The sequence below is a fragment of the Phascolarctos cinereus genome, unplaced genomic scaffold (genome assembly GCF_003287225.1).
Source record: "Phascolarctos cinereus isolate Bilbo 61053 unplaced genomic scaffold, phaCin_HiC Scaffold_4;HRSCAF=312, whole genome shotgun sequence".
NCBI classification, from domain to species: domain Eukaryota; kingdom Metazoa; phylum Chordata; class Mammalia; order Diprotodontia; family Phascolarctidae; genus Phascolarctos; species Phascolarctos cinereus.
In genome coordinates, this window is record NW_027555847.1 from 288426548 (window position 1) to 288448453 (window position 21906).

At 34.7% G+C, this 21906-nt stretch overlaps 1 pseudogene; it reads left to right on the plus strand.

The window, feature by feature from the left end:
• The first annotated feature begins 1290 nt into the window (after nt 1-1290).
• Nucleotides 1291-21469, plus strand: LOC110222092 (bcl-2-associated transcription factor 1 pseudogene; annotated as a pseudogene).
• The last annotated feature ends 437 nt before the right edge of the window (nt 21470-21906 follow it).

The following is a 21906-nucleotide window of genomic DNA, read 5'->3' on the forward strand; positions in this document are numbered from 1 at the left end:
GGATTAGTCACTCTATTGCAGATAAGTGTTACGATCAAGAAGGAATAAGACCTAAAAGAAAAAAAGTTCTATGATCCTCTGATCCCCATTGTGACTTTGGTAATTGAATCAATTAATGTATTTCCTACTTATTTTTCTATAACGATAAAAGCTATTGATTAATTGGTACCTTACTTTTCTCTAGCCTCCACCTCCACTTTAATTTAAAAAAAAAAAACATGCATATGCCAAATGACAAAAAAGCATTTGAAGTTATACAAACAAATGATTTTTATAGCTTTTTCTCTTTCTCTTCCTTCCCTTCTTTCTTAATTTCTTTTCTTCCTTTTTTTTCCTTTTTCTTCCTTACTTTTTTCTTTGTTTCTTCCTTTCTTTCTTTTGATATTGAACCTGTGGTTTCATTGACACAGGGTATTTATTTCTAGTAAGCAAAATCACTCAAAAAATGCTGACTACTCTAGAGTTCACGTTTGTTTTGGTGCACTAAGTGACTTGCTCAGGGTCACAGGACCTGGTACGAGTCATAAGTGTGATTTAAACACAGGCTATGGATAGTTTTATATATGTGGACTGTATTTTGTAATATTTTCCAGAGTATATAATTCTGCTACTGCATCAGCCCCATGTATCCTAGGAAGTTTTTCCAAACTGAACAATTTGGGTTAAATGGTGAGAATGTCCACCAAAGTATTGAACCAAACAGCAGCATTTAAAAATGAATTCATGGCAATTATTTCTGGCACCCATTCACCCAATAATCACCCCACCCCCAACATAGAAAAACCATAAAGTAAAATCCAAACTGACTAATATCAAATGCAACAGAGCTCTCCAGGGGAAAAGAGAATAGTAAATGTCATTGTCTCTTCACTGCAACTAAGATTGGTCATTGTAGTTACTGAGAGTGTGGCTTCTAATAGCATTTTAAGAAATTGATAGTATGTCAAGTGTAATCAAAGACCAAGCCTTTGTTTTCATTTTTGTTTTCTCAATCCAATTCAATAAGCATTTAGTAAGTGTCTAGTAGGTAGGTGGTGCAGTGAATAGTGTTGGATTTGGAGACAGGAAGATCTGAATTCAAATCCTTCCTCAGACACTTATTAGCCATGTGTTCCTGAGCAAGTCATTTATGTTCTTTTAGCCTTAGTTTTTTTTTTACATAGCTTTAAAATAAGGATAATAATACCATCTGCCTCAAACGGCTGTCATACAAATCAAATGAAATAACTATATAAAGTCTCTTGCAAACCTTCAAGAGCTCTATAAATACTGATGATGATGATGGTGACAATGTACAAGGGGCTGGGGATCCAAAATAAAAAGCCTGAAGACCATCTCTGCCCTCAAGGTATTTATGTTGTACTAGAAATATTCATCATATGTGAAAGTGCTTTAAAACTAAGGAATCAGAAAAGCCTTCCCCTAGGAGAAGGTACATTGACTGAGCCTTGAAGGAAATGCCTACTATGAGAGAATAAGGGTAGAAGAGGAAAATCCAAAGGCATGGAGACAAGAAATGGAGTAATAAATTCAAGGAACAGCAAATAGACCAGTTCGTTTATAATATGAACTAGATAAGACATAGAAGTCTTAGGATCAAAGATTTGGAAATATAATGGAACTCAGAGGCCATTTAACCCAAATATCTCATACTATAGAGGAAGAAACTGAGAATCAGGGTTATTCCCTGAATTGCTCACAGTCACAGAGGTAGAATTTGATCCTGGGCCCTCTGATTGCAGAGTCAATCCTCTTCCCACTCCACTATGAAAGGGCATAATGGATTATAAATATGGAAAAGAAACATTTAAAATATTTGTTAAATATAATTGATTTTTCTTAATTTGGGAAAATTATAAAACCCATCAAATGAATAGATATTTTTCAAGTCTACAAATTAACTTTCCTAAACCATATGTACGTCATTATGTTATTTCCACAATAATATTAATAATAACCAACACTTACATAGTGCTTACTATGTACCAGGCTCTGTGCTTATATTTTTCTTATTTTATCCTTACAACAGCTCTGAGAGGTAAGAGCTTCATTTTACATACGGGAAAACTGAGGCAAACAGAAGTTAAGTGACACAGCCAGCAAGTGTCTGAGGCTAGATTTGAACACAGATCTTTCTGACTCCAGGTCCAGCACTCTATACACTGTGCCACTTAGGTGCTCCAATACTAGTTGAGCTTTTATTATAGCAAATGCTCATTAATTAGGATAGCATTAATTAGAACCTTACAATAGTGTCATGCCTAACTACTCTCAGTTTATCAGCTTATATTCTAATGACATCTTTCAAGTTACCATATATTTATGTAACTTAAAGTTTTTCTCGTTTCCTATAATGTTTTAGTGTCAGACCTCTCAACCTTCTCCAGTCTTCTCTTTCCTCAAATGGCTTGCCTTCATGTAGAACTGATTTCATCAAATAATTAGATGTACAAAAATATAGTAAGAACAAAAGGACTTTAATTTAAAATTTTTGTGTCTACGATGTACAAACACTGTGCCAGGTCTGAGGATTCAAAGACAAAAATGAAAAAAAAAAAACACCGTCTTCAAGGGGCAGCTAAGTGGCTCAGTAGATAGAGCACCAACCCTGAAGTCAAGAGGACCTGAGTTCAAATCTGGCCTCAGACACATACCACTTACTAGGTGTGTGACCCTGGACAAGTCGCTTATCCTCAATTGCCTCACCAAAAACAAAACAAACAAACAAACAAAAAAACTGTCTTCACTCAAAAAGTTTACATGATTCTGGGGAGACACAACATGTAAAAAGATAAAAATTTGGAACCAGGTAATCTGAGTTTTAGTTCCAATCATATTACTTCTCTAGGCCTATTTCATCATCTGCAAAACAAGAGGAAAACTCAATAATCTCCCTCCCAGTTTCAAATTCTGTAATCCCATGACACAAAATGAGAATATGCTCATATTCTTCAATAGCAATAAAGATTAAACTTGTCAAGAGCACCATACTAGGCATTTGGAGAAATAGAAAGTTTAGATCAGACTTAGTTCCTGTCCTCATGAAACACAATTTAATAAGAGAATGTGACAAGCTAAATTATTCTATTCAATCCAATGAGAATTTTAAAAGTCTACTACATGGAGGTAGTGGTCATAAAATGGCAAAAATGTAGCAGCTTTGTCCTCCAGGTGTTTATTATACAGATAAAGTTTGACATAAACAGAGCAAAAGAGGGATCTAACCAAACTGGAGAGCACATGAATGGAAAAAGACTGGAGACATCAGGGAAAACTTGGCTATCAGGAAAATACTAAGAAGGTGGCTCCTGAGATGAAACTTGTGACAAAAACATATTCTGAAACTAGGAATGAGAAGGGAGTATATTCCAGGGATGATATATATGAACTGGCAGAGGTGGAATTCTGCATGTGAGTCCATGAAATAGGTTAACCAACAGTATTAATTTGCTAGAATACATATTGAGTCAAAGGAAGAAATATGAAATAGGTTAAAAAGTTAGCCGAGAGCAAATCTGAAAGGACTTTGAGTGGCATTCTAGCAATTTAAAACTCTGCTAGGCCCAGAGGGATAGGGGCTATGAACTTTCCTTATACACAGAGAAACTCTCTGTTCTGGACAGAGGAAAACCGGGGTCAGTCCTGGGGAGAGCCTAGTTCAGTTACTTTCATTGAGCTCTTTGGTTCATTACGTCCCTTTGCTGACATTCCTGTCAGATTTACTTGAAGCTTAGGTCTTTTACATGTCCAAAGGGCCCCCAAATTGTGATGTATAAAGCTTCTTAACGTGTTGCTTATCCTGTTTTCAAAGAGGTCCAATGGCCTTGACTTGCCCATGAATTGGATTTAAGTGAAGTAGGGCTATGCAAAGTCATCAATCTCTCTCTTCTTAAGTCATTGAAGTCCAGTGCCTGGACAAAAGATCAGATGACCTGCATTGGCTGAGGTTGAAGTGGATGAGCTTGGTTTCTCTGATGTCTGACCAACCTCTATGTGCTCCACAGTGCCTACTTCAGCCATTTTCATGGCCATTGGAACAAATTGTTCTCATCAGCCCATTCCACTCGAAAGTCTTCACATGTTTGGGGTAGGTATCCCCCTAACCCACTGACAGGTTTGAGGCCATTTTTTGGCCTCAGAACTATAGCTATAGTTTCCCTTAACCTGGTTTAGGCCATGTGCCAGGATGGTTTACTAGCGTGTGGCTGCTGGGTATGCTGTCGCTCCCTGGAGCCATAAGTGAGACTTGGGTGAAGGTGGGCATCAAAGATAAATGAGCAGCCCTGAAAATGGCTCAGCAAAGCCTCACATCAGAAGTGCTAGTCCTCCCTGAATGCCTCAGATTCTTAACCTACAGTGTTGACCAAATATAGGAAAGACACTTATTTAATTATTTTCTCCACACAAGAAAAATGCTCATTACAAAAGGCTGTCACAAATGGACATTGAAAGAACCAAAAAGGGGCATCTGGGTGGTGCAGTGGATAAAGCACCAGACCTGGAGTCAGGAGGACTTGAGTTTAAATCCGGCTTCAGGAACATAACAAATATTTCCTAGTTGTGTGTCTCTGGGCAAGTCACTTAACCCCAGTAAGAAAGAAAGAAAGAAAGAGAGAAAGAAAGAAAGAAAGAAAGAAAGAAAGAAAGAAAGAAAGAAAGAAAGAAAGAAAGAAAGAAAGAAAGAAAACTGTAAAGAAGTGGCAAATAATCTAGAGGTTAAAACTTAAACATAAGAATATTCAGTAGCTTCCAGAACTGTTGAAGAGAAAATTGTTGTTGCATTTCACTTCATTCTGCACTGACCCCCTCAAAGGGGTCATAAGGGGCTCAGGAAAAGTGTCCTCAATTTTATCAGTAGAATAAGAGCAGAAGTAACCTATCGAGAGAAAGAATGGAGGATAGGTCAAGTTGGGGGACATGAAAGGAGAAGTTTGGAACAGTACAACATGAAATGTAATTGAAGAGTTGGAGATGAATAAAAAATGTAGGAATGAAGACCCCAATGAGCAGAGATATCATGAATTCATAGTATACTTAGTCAGTCCAGTCATGTGATTTTCTCCAGCAGAGTTCATTGACTTGGGCTTAGAATAAAAGATAAAAAGGTAGTGATCCAATGTTAAGAATTAGCAAGGTAGGAAAGATAAAATGGTAAGGGATCAAGGATTTATAGTGTTAAAGACAAGCCTTGTTGATCTGGTAAACAATGTTATCGAAATTGAAAAAAAGAGGAAACTGAGTCCAGAATTGGGATTTCCAACAGTGTGGATATAAGGGCTCAAAGGACCAGAAGAAATTGTATGGGTGAAGAATGAGTTAGGAGGACTGAGGCAATGTGACAGGTGAGAGAACAAGAAGTTGCAATCAGAGAGGGGAATTTCAGAATTAAAAAACATATGTCTGAGTTTTGAACCATAATGATGTCTAACCTGTGGTTTGGAGCAAGGTGATGATAATGGTAGATAGGGATATGCTTACTAAATTATTTTTTTTAAAGTTTCATCTACAATGCACTATGTAGCACAATAGCAGCAATAGTAGCTATATTATTATTGCTCAAGAGTGAAAAAACAGTGAACTCTGGATCATTCTCAGAATTATTTTAATTATGGCTATTCTACAATAAATTTTGTTTTCACATTTAAGTGGGCACATACTACGTCATGTGTTTCTTTGTATACTCACTTTGTCTTACATTTGAGCAGCTACTCAATAAATGCTTATTAATGGGAAAGAAAAAAAGGAAGAACATGGTCATTGTTTATTGATGGGATGACATTAAAAGCAATTTTTTTTTTTTTTTAGCATACACTATAGTAAAGGACTCTGGGTTTACAGGACTTGAGTTCAACTCCTGTCCATAACACTTGATACCTTTGGATAAGTTAGTTAACTATCATAAGCCTCACTTTCTCCATTTGTAAAATAAGGGAGTTGTATTAAAGAATTTCTGAGGTTACTTTTTGCTCATTTTCTATTCCATTTCCCATACAATTATAGTTGTAATGATTATGTTTGTGTGAAATTTTTCAAGTATACTTAATCAAAACAAATTTCATAATTTAACATCATCTACCTCCTGCTAGTCAATAGTCTCTCTCTTATCCATGCTTGTGGAAGTTTATCCACTATCTCCTCTAATTTGTATGATTTACATTAAGGTTTTGTAGGCATCAGGAGTTTATTGTGGCATATGGTGTGAAGTTCTGGTGTAAACCTATTTTCTGCCAGTCTAGTTTCCAATTTTCCCAGCAACTGTTGTTAATACGGTTTGGTTGAGGTTAATGTACTTGGATTTACTAAACACAGCAATGTATAGTTGCTTCTAGGTCTTGCTTTTTTCTGTTCAATAAACAATATTTTTCCAATTATTTAAATCTGATTTTATTTGTAAAAAAGTATATTTGTAAAAAAGATATTTTTAAAATAATTTTGTACATATAATTCTAGGTTTATTTTAGTTAGAGTACTCCCATATATTTTATGCTGTCTAGAGTTATTTAAAATGGTCTATCTCTTACTATATCTTCTTGAAGTATTTTGTTGTGATATGTAGGAATGCTGATGATTTATGTGTACGTACTTTATATCCTGCTACTTTGCTAAAAATTTATTAAATGTTTCAAGTAACTTTGTAGTGGTGTTTGGAATTTTCCCAGTATGTCATCATATTATCTGCAAAAAGAGATAGTTTTATTACCTCATTCCATATTCTGATTCCTCCTATTTCCTTTTCTTCTCTTATTGCTTTTGCTAGGATTTCTAATACAATACTGAATAATATTGATGACAGTGGCATCCTTGTTTCGCACCTGATCTGAATAAGTTGTGGTATATGATTATGATGGAATACTACTGTGCTATAAGAAATCATACACTTGATGATCTTAGAAAAAATTATAGACTTACATAAAATAATGAAGAGTAAAATAAGCAGAACCAATGACACACTGTATAAAGTAAGAGCGATATTGTTTTAAGGACACCTTTGATTGAATAAGTCATTTTGAGTATTATAAATAGCCAAATTAACCTACAAAGGACACATGAAGAAAGATGTTGTCTGCATACAGAAAAAGAACTGATAAATACAAGTATGTGTAGAATGGATTTTATGTTGTGTGTGTGTGTGTGTGTGCATGCACACACATAATTGTAGCCATCTCTATGGCAAAGTGTAGAAAAGGAAGAAAAGAAGGGAAAAAAAGAAATTTATATGATAGCTTTATTATATATTTAAAAGAAATAACAAGTTGTACATAACAGATTTGTAGTTTCATGTACAATCATCTTTTTTTTCTATTCTACTCTGTTATGGAAATGATTGTTTTATTTCTTAAGCTCAGAATAAAATAAATATTTTTAAAAAGAATATACTATGGTCCAAATAATTAAGACCTTTAATGCAAAATAAAAATACATGTTATAAATATTGCCTTAAAAATTAAAAAAAGAAAAAAATAACATTATTAATGAATTAATAGAACACTAATTAATAATAGAAGAAAGTGAAGAAGAAGAGAATGACAGTACCAGGCAAACTATACAACAAAGAAGTAATTTCAAATATGCAGTTTGAGATCAGGTAGTGCTACATTCCCTGTCTCTCCACTTTCTTTTATTATTTTTCCTAAGGTTTGTAGCCTTTTATTCTTACTGATTACTTTTTTTATTCCCCCCTTAATTTTATAAAGCAATCTGTAGTTTGATTAAAATGTCACTAAATCTTTTTGTGTCTGGGTAGGTGGGCTCCCAGTTACTTTATCGACATTATAGTTATGTTTAATGCAATTTACTTTTACTCCTTCCTGCTGTTTTGTTTTTAGTTTTTAAAGATATTAATTTCCTATGATTATTTTGTGATGTTACTTCTTATTGTTTTACTTTTTGTAATGTGTTATTAAAAACCGAGAACATGTTTATGCCCTTTGATTCTTATTTGCTAATTGCTAAAGAACTATCATCTCTAACTTTTTCTAAAGTTTTATTTGGGTTTTTAATTCTTTCTTTTTAAAAGAAGGAAAAATCTTTTAAAATAAGATTTGCTTTTGTTTTAAAGGATCACACTGAGATCCCCAATTCTTGTAGTTTTGCCATTTACATCTCCTTATAATTAAATTCTTTTTTTCTTTAAATATTTATAATTTGTACCATTCAGTGGGTACGTGTATATAAAGAAGTGATGTTACTTCATAATATAGGGTATCTCTAAAAATAATGTAGTTTCTCTGATAATCTCACTTAAAATGCCTAATTTTACTGGTTCCTCATCTGAGATCTTGATAGCGCCTCTTTTTGCCTGAGATGCAACAAATTATGATCCAGTTCATCATTATTATTCTATTTTAATATGTTTCAAATATGTTTCTTATAAATAATGTACTTTTCAATTCTACATTCTAATTGTTTCTGTAATCTTTCTAATTTTATGAATGAATTGATCCCATTCCCATTCCCACTCCCATTGTTGAGTTTTTCCCTCCATCATTCTCTGTAATGATGTTTTTCTCCCTTTGTCTCTCACATGTCTTTTGGAAATAAAGAAGTGGCAGTTGAAGGGGTGGGGGGAGGAATAAAAGGATTGAGATCATCCTAGCAATCCATAGTTAAAGTGGTCTGATCTCTCTTCTGTCAAGTCTCTTCACCAAACCTAGACCTTAATTATTGGTTTTTATCATTTCTTTCCATCCTTTCAAATCCCTCTTTGATGATCTATCTTCTGTAGTTAAAGTTTGCTTTGATTGTGACCTCTCTGTCCCCAGCAAACTCTCCTTCTTAACCCTATGCCTTTTATGTCTGTGTTTCTATTTGTTTACCTGTTTGACTTTAAAATATTTCTATACCAGACTGTGTGTGTGTTTGTGTATATGTGTATGTGACATGAATATGCATTATGTAGACTAAAGTTTCCTTTTCCTGGGTTCAGATTACATTGAGGCTCATGAGATAGCCAATCCTCCCTCTCCTCTCAACCACGTTTATAAAAAAATTTATATTGCCCTAAAGTTATAAAAAAAAAATGGCTTTCTCAGTCCTCCTCATTTCTTCCCTAGGATATTCTTTTCCCTCTCTTTTTTTTTCATTTCTTAAAAAGAATAAAGCAGCGCAAAGCCATATACAAATCCTGTTTATCTTTTTTTTTCCTACCCCCATGACTTCATGACTCATGAGTGAGATTTTGAGTGGAGGATTATTTCTTCCCCAGATTGGTCTCTTCCAATTGCTGAATAGTATTATCATTTTTAAAATAAAAAGAAAAAAAATGTTACTGTTCAGGTATCTTTCATTGCTAAGTTTTAAGGAAAACATACTTCCCATTTTTTATTAATAGATGTAGACATTCAATTCTGAAAGAATGCTTATGTATTTTAAGAACTTTATAGATTTGGATAAAGCCAACCAGCAAGAGAAGCTTCAGAGGATAGATCATCAAAGAGGGATTTAAGGTAGAAATTATAAGAAGCAATAACTAAGGTCTAGGTTTGGTGAAAAAAAGATGACAGAAGAGAGATCAGACCACTATATGAATATAGCTGTTACAAAGGCACAAAGATGGGAACTGGAAATCAGTTTGTTTTTATCCCAAAGTGTGGAAAAGGATGCAATTTACAATGAGTCTGGAAAGATAGTTGGGGAAAAGTTGTGTAGACATTTTAAAGCTAACCATCTTAAAGACAATAGGAAGCTAGTAGAAGTGATTGAGTAGGGGAGTCACATAGATCTGAAATTAAGGAAAATTACCTTGGCAACATGTGTAGGATGGACTAGAGTGGTGAGAGACTTGAGTTTAGGGGGCCTAATTAGTTGGTAGTTGCAATAATATAGGTGAGGGTAGATGATAGTCTGAAATAGGATAATAGCTGTATGAGTTAATTATGGGAGTTGGATGAAAGAAATGCTGTAAAGGTAGAAATGTTAAGATTTGGTAACTGATTATATATACAGGCTGAAGTAGAATGAGGACTCCAATAAAATGCTGAAAGATAGGAAATAACTAAAAAACAGAAAGGATACGAATGAGTAGGATACCTCTAACAAATATAGGGAAGTTTAGAAGAGAAAAGGTTTTTGGGAGAAAGATAATAAGTTCAGTTTTGCTCCTGATAAATTTAAAATGTCTGTAGGTGAAAGGATTAGGACAACAAATGGTAATGGGAATTGAGCGAACTACACTGATTCCATCTTGTGATTCAATTTTGTATCTAGCTCAATTCTCTTTGTGTTCAATTATGGGCCCATTCCAATTTCTGTCTTATAAGAAAACTCTATTCAATTCTGAGAATACCTTATTGCATTGTTTGAACCTAGCCCTGCATGGTTGGGAAGTCTGGTCATCTCTACCTTTATTGGACACCCTTAACTAAAGTTATGCAGACCAGAAACCCAATCAGATTTGGTGATTCATGAAAGAAATTTTCTCACAATTTTGCATCGTAAGCGACCTATACATCTTATCTGAAAAGTGAACCTGTATTGGTCAATCAGTTATTGTTTCCATGTTTCTTTGATGGTACACAGACACTTAAGGGGAGTAGGACACCTCTCTTTCTGATTTCAAAGAATTGCACCTGTTTGATCTTCTCTCTTCCCCCACTTAAAAAGTCCCTAATCCTTCCTCCAATTAAAAATCAGATTGTCTGATTTTGTATTATACTTAATTGCTTTCTTTAATTGAATGGTATTATTTGATTAATTATTTAAATGTATAAAAATCTGTCCACTTATATATTTTGGTTCAATGCCAAAGCTAAGGAAGATGACTGATCCCAATTTGTGATGTAATTGACAAGCATTGTTTAATAAATTACTGTGCTAGGAAGCTTGAACTTTTGTTTCCTCAGTCATTTCATTTTTTACCCTCTACAGTTTTTGGCAGAGCCAACCAGGTTGAGTCAGGATTCTGGCCCCTAGGGCTTACAGCCTTTCAGAAAAATTTCCTAGAGTACTCTGGTTAATCTTTCACTAAGAGACTTTTTCATAGAAACTTTCCTAGTGTTCAGACTCCAGCTTTCAATCCCTATTTCTTCCAAGTTAATGTTTAGGTTCAAATTTAGGATTAGCATCTCCCCAGAAGAGGAGTTTAGAATCAGGTTTTCCCTGGAATACAGATAGTATCTTCCTTACATTTTTCATAGTTAATTTGGGTATTTGTAATAGTCAAAATGACTAGACACTCAAAGTTGCTCTTGAAACAATAATGCTGTTACTGTATACAACTCTCTCTTGGTTCTGCTCATTTCACTCTTCACTGTTTCATGCAAATCTATTCATGTTTTTCCTAAGGTCATAAAGCTCACCATTTCTTATAGTACAATAATATCCTATCACAATCCTATACCACAAACTGTTCAGCCATTCCTCAATTGACAGACATTCACTCCTAAAGGGATGATTAGACAAAGTAATAAGACAAAGATGTAATGTGAACATTTTCTTTGGAATAATGAATCTTGGAGTAATAAATGGAGTAGTAAATATTAAGAAAGGAACAGATTAGACTTTCTCTAAGAACTATATACATATGTATATGATTGACTTCCAAATGTATCTAGTACAAAAATACCTGCTTTATGTTTTATAATAAGTTCTCAAAATTGGATTAAGGATTTTACATATAAAATATATTAATAATTATAAAGAAAGTGAAACTATTTTCCCATTTTTAAAGTATCTATCTGATAACATTAAGAGACAGAAGAATTCATTTTACAGTTAGACTCATAATTTTTTAAAAAAGATTCTTATATCAGGTATAGTTTTTAGGTATAGAAAAAATGACAAGTAGTATATAAAAACTGAAATTCTCTCAAGTTTCACATGAATTATGGGCTCTTAATTGATGTTTTCTTATAACTTTGTTGTCAATAGGATCACAAACATAAGGCTTGAGCTGGTTTTGAAATAGTTATTGGAAAACCAAATTTAAGAGATTGTGTTAATTTCTGTTGTCTTGTTACTGGCAGATTTTAACAGAATTATCTAGGAATTTCTCCAAGTGATTTGGAACCAGAGAAACAGAGCCTCCTTCAGTGCTGTCCTGAGAAGGAGGCCTATTCTAGAATGTCTATATCTATTACTATTAAGTTTATTAATTTCCCTTAATAAAAAGATTTGTTCTGTAAAACTTGGACTCAGTCAAAAGTCCCAAGAACCCAGAAGGCCATATGTGACCTTGAAGCTACATGTTCCCCACCACTTATCAAACAGAAGATATTTCCAAGGACTAGATAACTACATAGGATGTCTGAGACTCAAGACAAGATAAAATGATTAAACAGACATTGGGAATGGGTTATTAGGATACAAGGAGACTTGATATTATTTAACATTGATTATCATCATTGTATTGCATTGGCCTTTTGTTTCATTTTGTTTATGCTGAGTTTTCTTGGTTACCTTGGTGACATGTAAATCTCTCCTCTCAAAATTAGTCCATTGTGAGCCTTCTACATAGTTTGATCTGTAACCTGATTTACAGAAATTTGATTATGAATATAAGAAATACAGGTGTAGTTTATAGATAAGCAATCCATGGGGGAAGTAGACTGGCCCCCTCCTTTATGAATCAAAAAGGAAAATTGAGGGAATTAAAACATCAAGTGGTAGTGGGAATTGACTGAACCACACCAATTCCATCTTGTGACTCAATTTTGGCTCTAGCTTAGTTCTCCTTTTGTTCAATTGTGTGTCTAGCTCAATTTCTGTCTTGTGAGAAAATTTTATTCAGTTGTGAGAGTTGTGAGAATACCTTGTGGCATTGTTTGAATCTAGCTCTGTATGGCTGGGAAGCTGGACTACCTCTTCCTGCTGTTAACAACCCTTCACTAGGGGCCTAGATTATGCTAACAGAAACCCAGTCACATCTGACAATTCACAAGAGGAATTTTCTCACAATTGTGTATCTCAAGCAATCCATGTATCATATCTGAAAACTTGCCCTGTACTGGTCAATTAGTTATTGCTTCCATATTCTTTTGATTGAATACAGACACCTGGGGAGGAGGGAAGGGACATTTCTTTTTTCTGATTTCAGGGAATTGCATGTGTTTGCTTATCACCACCATTACCCACCTACCCCATACCCACCCCAACTTGAAAAATCCCTAATCCTTCTTCTAATTAAAAAACAGACTGCCTAATTTTGTATCCTAGTTAATTGTTTTCTTTGATCTACATGCATAACATCTGTCTCCTCCTGTATTTGGGATCCCATGCCAAAACAGAGGAAGGGTACTGATCCCTATTTATTATGCAATTGGCATGCATTGCTTAACAAATCAATATCCTAGCAAGCCCAAACCCTTGTTTTCCTCAGCCATTTCATGTTTTACCTGCCACATAAGACAGCTTAAGCACGATATTTCTGCTCCAAAATATATCATTCTTTTCTGAATTTTTCCTCTATAATAACGTACTTATGGATTCTTAAAAGTATATTTGCTTTTCTCTTTCTTTGTTAGAAATTTTATTACTTTGGAAGCTGAAGGTCCTCTAAAGAAAATTTATTTACAAATCTACACACACACACACACACACACACACACACACACACACACACGTGTGTGTGTGTGTGTTAGTCATGCCTCAACATTCATAGTTTTGGTTATTCATGAGTTGGCCAACAATAATTACATGGGAATTTTTAATGACTTGAAGAGTGCTACAGAAAAGCACAGACAATGCATATATGTAAAGAAAATAAAAAATTAAGTCATAAATGCATAAATACTGTTATTAATCTATTTTACATTTACTACCATAAGTATGCATAAGTATTTATTATTCACAGTTAACTTTTGTTAAAAGTTTAAATGTCCTAAAGAATTATGAGCTACACGTTCTCTTTGGGAATGCCTCCTCTTTGTCTCTCTACCGAGACTCAGTCACATGATTTTTCCAGCAATGATCATTGTCTCTTGTGCTTTTCGTAAGAGAAGGAAATTCATTAATTAGTTGCTGCAGCTGCACTGGTGTTTGCAAAAATTCCACAGTGTGAGAGATACCAATCTCTGTCATATATAAACTGTAACTTTTTTATGGGTGCAGCATGTTATTTTACTAAATGTGCTGTGTGTGTTAAATAAATGTGATCAGAATGGTTAAAAATAAAATTTTGGGGTGGGGCCTAGAGTTATTCATGCTTTTTCACATTCACAAGGGTCCTCCTATGCCCATAACCACTGTCATTGTTGATGGACAACTGTACATATTGATTAATTCCTTTAAAGAAATAGAAGCCTAAGGTTATAATATTGGCAATATCAAAGTGGCATCATAAACTCCCACTCCATATCTACTTTCTTCTTTAAAATTCTTATGAAAATAAACCACATATATATTAAAATTATTTTTGATGAAAATATAAGAATGGATATTTCATGGATAATTTTCTGTATGTAATAGGCCCCATCTTTATAGCCATAGAATCAATTGAAAGATGTAAAGAATGTAAAATCCAACTGTTTTTCATTTGTTGATAACACTAAAGTGTCTCTTTCTTGACTCAGTAATAAATACATGCTTAAAATTTCCTTTCCAATAAATCAACTCCCTTAATCATATCATATTTAGTCACTGAGATATAAGAAGCCACTCCTTACAAATGATAAAATACTTCAGATAGTCTTGTTCAAAGAAGATGTTTGTGAGGCAGCTAGGTGACTCACATGATAGAGCTCTTGCCTTGGAGTCAGGAGGACCTAAGTCAGACACTTGTCACTTACTAGCTGTGTGACCCTGGGAAAGCCACTTAACCCCTATTGCCTTATTAAAAAAAAAAACCAAAGATGATGATTGTGTTGGTTATTTAAAGCCTCAGTGCAAACTGTGACCCTTCAAACACTAAACATCTGAAGAATGCCTGTTGTAGATATAATGATATTCAATTGAATGGGTAATCTATTGAATTAGTCTATCAAGACATATACATTGTGAAGACAATGAAGACAGGCAATGAGCTGGGCCTTTAAGTGAATAGGAGGAAGAGAGTGAGTGGAATAGATAACATGACTTGGGGAAATTGCACAGTACATGCACAGTACAATCTGTTTCCTAACACAGAAATCTATATTTTTCAGCACCAAATATTCTTCTAATGACTGTGTCTATGGGTCATGGAATAGTATAATCATCAAGAATTAAAATTATTAGTGACTCAAAAGGCAATAGAAAGATATACAAATGGTGTAAATAGGTTACAAGAATTGGTTGAAAAGATAGTCTCTACATCCATCTCCAAAACATGCTGCCTGTACTTTGGCTCTCCTCTTCATCTTGTCATAGCCTAGCCTCTATATCCTGGGACACTGGATTTTGATAAATGGACTTTCACCTGATGTAGCCCAGAGCCAAGTCATCACAATGCTTCCTGGACATCCTCAAATCATGTTATAATGCATTGTAGTCTTCTTCTTCTTCCTGCTATTGGAACTTGGATTCTGACCCTCAAGAACCTGAGTTCCGATTCGTGAGTTTTCACCTTATATAACTGGAACCAGATCATCACACCAGTTGATGGCCATCTGTAAAGCATGCTGTTGCACCATCTTCTCTGATACCCTTTCCAACTAATAAACTCCATGAGGATAGGGACTATCATGTTTACTTATGCTTGTATTTCCAAAACTTAGCACAATTCCTGGCAATAGTAAACAATTAATAACTTTAAAATTCATCTATTAATTAGTTATCAATGATTAATTAGCATACTAGGAAGAAAGAAAGAAATCTTGGTCATGTAATAAGAATAGGAAGCAACATATGTACAACTCAAGCATTATACTGATCTTGTGCAATGTTAAAAGACTTGAAGAAAAGCTTCTAGCATATTGGGTAATGTATAGAAGGTTTATGAAAAGGCTTAAACAATAATCACATCAAATAGGAAGAAATGAGTGAATTTTAATCAGTAATATTGGAAAGAGGGCTCACTTCAATGAAATCACAAGACTATTGATAAAGAATGAAGCATATGCAAATGATTAGTGTTTTGTGCCCAAGGCTGAACCCCCAAAGTTCTGGCCTCATACAAACTTTGAAGATAGCAATGCCCAAGAACTTTCCTTAGTTCTACAGAAAGCTCTTGAGGCAAGATATTTGGGGTCCAAAGGAGCATATGCATTTCCCATTTGCCTCTGATATTTGTCAGCCTATATAAACTTACACGAGGATAAAGACTCTGCAGCTCACTACCAGTATGCAAGTTTGCTTTTAGCTCTGTTCTGTCTCTGAAAGGGGACAAAGTCCCAATCTAATATTTAGGAAGTTCAATACAAAGGGTGGCTCCACCCTCTAAATTCCAAGATCATTCCCTACTTCAAGGGGTATCTTCTCCCTAGGAAGATACAACTAAAATTCCCAAGCAAGGAGCATCCCCACTCCCTATCAGGGTAATCAGAGAATAATTTGGATTAACTCCCTTTCCTCTTTCATATTATTATCTTGAAGAATAGTGACAAGAGGGCTCACATAGGCCTGATGGAGTGACTGGGAGAAGAATTAGGGAATGATAGATGTCACAAGTTACTGCCTTGCACTGGAGTGGAATGGGCAGCCAATGGCTGTTATAAAGGAAAGAAGTATTCAAGAACAAAGTTCTGAAGGAAATTATGGATAAGGGGAATGGGAAGGAGTGGTAAGGATGCTAAATTTGGCATCCCTATTTTGGACCAGGGCTAGATATGAAACAGAATATCACTAAAAATTCTAATGTAAGTTTTAATTCTTGAGTCTTCGCTTGACTTATTCATATAAGTAATAGTTTACCAAAATGAAAGAGAGCAATTTTTAAAAATTAACATTGGGATATTTTATTCATTTGACTTGCAGGATGGAGTCTCTTTTGTTTGTAGGAAGGATTTTAATTTTGAGCAAAAAGCTAGCAGTGTTACCAATGGGGGAAAATGACAAATACCCAAAAGATTGACTTTTTCACATTTATTAAGAGTGTTTTTAAGGAAAGTAAAACTCTGAATTCTAAGAAAGGAAAGTAAATTCTAAAAAAAAAACTTATTTGGGACATGTAGCATTAATATCAGAAATATTTTGCCAGAGACAAAAATAGGAAGAACTTTCTTACAAAGCAAGTTAAGCGATATTTCACATTTATAAACCATTATGTAGAAATAATCTATAAATATTTCTGTTTAAAAATCAAGAAAAATCAAAAGGGGTTTTCAAGCAAAGGCTAGCTGAAAATGCATTTTTCAGGAGTTTCAAGCTGCTAGCTTTATGAGCTAATATCTAATCTTGGAGTATTTTAAAAAATCAAATCCTTTTCATCACTTCAATTGCTAGGTTTTTCAGTCATTGCCTTCTTAGCCAAATTATTTAAACATACAGCAATCTATGCTTCTGGCAAAAATAGAAATGAGAACCAAGGGTCACATTCTTTTTAGAAGACAAAGATTTTATGTGCATTTGCAGTCAAAAGATTTTATTTTATTTTTTTGTTAATCCAAAACAGTTATGTTGCATGCTTGACTTAACCCTTGTGTTTAATCTGTAGGGTGCATTATCAGGGGTCTATTATAATCCCAATAGGAGCCAATTACAGAATCCATCTGTTGGATGCCTACCAATATGAAGCATGATGCAGTGAGAATGAGTCAAAATGATGCCCCATTTGACAGTGGAATCCATATATTCTTGGATAATGAGTCTAAACTAGCTACTCTTCTTGATGGCGTGCTGATTTGGGAAACTCTTATATGTTTATTCAGTGGGAAAGAATTTAGAGGTCTTAGCTAATGCTTAGCAGGTGCTAACAGGGTAGAATTTATTCTCTGAAAACACCAGGCAGAAGTAATTTGTAATAGGAATGTGCTATCCTTGGTTTAGCTTTAGCCCACAAACTTCTGATTCCATAAGAAAATTACTTAAGTCATCTTAAGTTTCTTAGTTAATCAATGTGAAGCATAGAGAAGAATCACAAAGTCAAACTTGAAAGTTTGAAGGGACATCATTGGCTACCTAATGCAATCCATATACCAAATGAATTACCATTATAGTAGCCCAACAAATAATCATACACTTCCTGATTGAAGGCTTGTAAGGTGAAAGAAACTCATCATCTCCCTAGGCTACCCATTCTACCTTGAGGCATTCTAATTATTAGGAAGTTTTGTTGTTGTTGTTGTTGTTGCTGCTGCTTTGTTTTGTTTTCTGACATCAAGTTTAACTGATTCCTTTCCAGCTTCTAGGCATTGCCCACCAGAGCCAAAGGGAACAAGTCTAGTTCCTTCTCAACACAACAACCTTCAAGTACTTGAAGATAAATCTGTCCCCCATCAGTCTATTTTTTTCCATGCTAAGTATGTGTAGTTCCTTTCACTAATTCTGACATGACATTTAATCAAAGCCCTTAACCATCATGGTTACCCTCTAGCTTACCAATGACCATGGATCACAGAAATGAGTTCCATACTCATGATGAAGTCCACTGAGGACAGAAAGCAGTTTATGCTCTTTATTCTTAGAAGCAATTCCTGTCTTAACCCATATGATTAGATTAATATGCAGTGCAAATATTTAACTTATGTTTTGCTGCTTTATCAGTCTACTGATTCATATTGAACTTTAAGGGCTCTAAATTCTCCATGTCTTTTTCAGAACAACTTCTATCTAACTATGCCTTACTCACATTTTACTAATGATGTTGATTTTGTTTCCCCCAGGATTAAGACTTCATATTTATCCCTATTTAATTTTATTTTATTAGATTTAACCCAATGTTGTGGGATCTCTCTCTAAAGAATTTGGTTAAGTAATACATACAGGAAAAGACAAATGAATGAAGAATGTCTATTGTCTGATGGATTGGTTGTTCAAACAATGATATACAGTAAAATGGAAAACTTATATAATGTACACCAATACCCACAGACACATAGACACACATGCATGTGTATGTAATCTGGGAAGAAAATCATAAGTGGATAATCTTGAATGTTAGCTTGGCCTAGAGGAAGAGAAAAGGCTGGATTTGATTTTGGAAATTATACAAATATTTTAATTATTCAAATGTCTCCCTGAAACTAAAGCCAATGTTTTTAAAAGAAATATTCTTCAATGATATTGTATTGCTGTAATTCATAGAATAAAATAGGATATGATGAATTGGAGTTGAGTATCATACAAAAGGCAATGGAGAGGCTTATGAGGGGGAGAAAAGGCTGAGGAATTAAACAGCAGAGATGGTAGAAATGAGAAATGTATGACTGGGGGGAGGGGTAAATGAATTGTTCACTTAATAAGAGGAAGGGAATACTGATGGACAGCCTCTCTGTTTTCTTGGTATTACCACAGAATTTAAGCCTAGCAACAGCCAAAGTTTTCATCTTCCAATAATCAACTTAACAAAATTAACGAAAAAAAAAAATCACCACCAAAAGGCTGGCCACCAAGTGGGATTTGCTGTATTATACCATATGAAATCATGAAATTTCTTCTGCTAAGTCATGCTGGTGGTAGGGAGGGGAAGGAGTGAGAGGTGAAGTGGTATTCTAATTGATAGGAATATTCACACTGATGAAATTACTAATTTATTGAAGTATACTTTTTCCCCACTAAATTTCACCCCTTGTTTATTCCTTAAATAAATCTTGATTTTCTTTATCTACTTTGATTTTCAGAAAACTGTGGGCTCTTATTCCTAGTTTGCCAGCTGGTTATCCCTTGTAACTCTTTACTACTCTTGGCATTAACTAGGAATTTGACTAATACAGATATATTCAAATCACCAGCTATTCCTTAGTTCTTAGCAACCACGTGTCACATCTTTTAGTACAAAAAACTGCTTCTTTCTAGAAAATACCCAGAAATGCCTTACTCTCACTACATCCACAATTCCTGTATCATTCACATTTCGGATTATAAAAAAAAAACTTTTATTTATTTATTCAGTCTTCTTCAAACTAATTCTTCCACTTCTACTTTAGAACTGACTATTCATTGAATACTTACATCTATGCAGGATGAGGAAATCAGGAAGGAGCTCTTGAATTAAGGAGGTGAAACCTGACTTAGGAAGCCCTGCAAAAGCAATCCTACCACAGACTATTCCAAGGGAAGAAACTAGAACATGTTCTTCATTTTATCCTGATGTTGGAGATCTGGAAACTTCAAAGACTAGAAAGTTTTTAAAAAGGTACACAGAAGAAGAGTCTAGAATATGCCTGCTTGATAAGGGTAATACCAGGGAGAAAGAGGCCCCAAAGAGAAAAGGAACAGAAAAAGGGAGGGCAGAGGAAGAACAGAAAGATAAGGAAGCTTTAGATTATTTCAGTGATAAAGAAGCTAGAAAATGAATGTTTAATGATTCATAAAGGGATGACACAGAGGAGACAGAGGATGACAAAACAGTTCAGGAAGTCTGTCCTGGCTGATCAGGGTGAAAATTTTGCTACTGAATCTCACCAGAATGCTGAGGAGGAAGGAAACAAGTACAAATCTAAAGTTTCACTCAAGGGCAATAGAGAAAGTGATGGATATAGAGAAGAGAAAAATTATAAATTTACTATAAAAGACAAGTACAAGGAAGATGACAAAAGTTCTGAAAGAATAATGGTGAAGAAATAAACTCATTCACCTGAGCAGGTAAAGTCTGAAAAGCTCCAACAACTCTTTGATTACAGCCCCCCCTCTACACAAGAATCTGGAGAGAGAAAAGTCTACCTTCAGAGAGGAGAGCCCCCTTAGGATCAAAATTTTAGCCAGTGATTCATATCCCCTGAAGTCAAACTCAAAATGGCACCTGTACCTCTTGATGATTCCAACAGACCTGATTCCTTGACTAAAGACAGACTGCTTGTGAGCATACTTGCCCATTCTGCCAAGAAAGAACAAGAATTCTGATTCTTCTTTGACCTCATTAAGTTGCCACAGGCCAACAAAAGCGCTTCAGAGTCATTTATTCGGAACACTGTGTCCTTGGTTCATCATGTTAAAGAGCAATACTTCAAATAAGCTGCAATGACCCTAAATGAAAGGTTCACTTCATATCAGAAGGCTACTGAAGAAAGTCAAACTCAGCAAAAAAGGCCAGAAATACAGAGGAGAATTGATATCTCTCCTAGTACCCCAAGGAAGCATACCTGATTATCAGGATAAGAGAGAGTTTTTAAAGAAGAAAATCAAAAGGGAGATTAAAAAAAATTAAGATGTTGATTTTGTGATCTCTGACATGACATTGACCATTGTAGAAAAGAAAGAAGTAAAGAACAGGGTGGTTCCAAGGCCTCTAGGGAATCCAGTGGATCCAGAAAGCAAGAAAATAAATGCCCAAAGAATACAAATCTTACAAAGATGACATTAAAAATAAAAGCAGAGAGCAAAACCATTCTTGATCTTCATCTTCTTCATCATCCTTTTCCTCAGCAAGCTCTCAAGAAGGAAAGAGAAGGAGTTTAAAACCCACCACGAACTTTTTTGTGAATTAGAGGAAAAGGAAGAGCCAGAGGAGTTTTTCTAGGACAAGTACTGGTCCCAACAACTCAAATACTACTTTTTAAAAGATACCGAAGGAAGAGGAATGGGATCCAGAATACACCCCAAAGTTGAATCATTAAGGTTGAAAAACATCAATTTACTAGAATTTAGATTATAATGTTAACACAATTTTTCCAAGTCATTAAAATGTGAAAATAAAAGTGCCTTCCAAAAGAACAAAATGTCCTTCACTGACTTAGTATGTTAATTATGGGCAACTTTTGATGGCTTTGACTTTTAAAGATTAAAAATACTCATATTTTTGATTCACAGACTGAAAATCAATCATCCAATCAAGGGGACTGGTGTTCCATTAAGGCTCATAAAGGGGACTTTCACAGGACTCCTTTCACAACTAATAGGTTGCTACTGGAGAATTTCTAAAGTGCTGCACAGAGACAACATATTGCTAAACCAAGG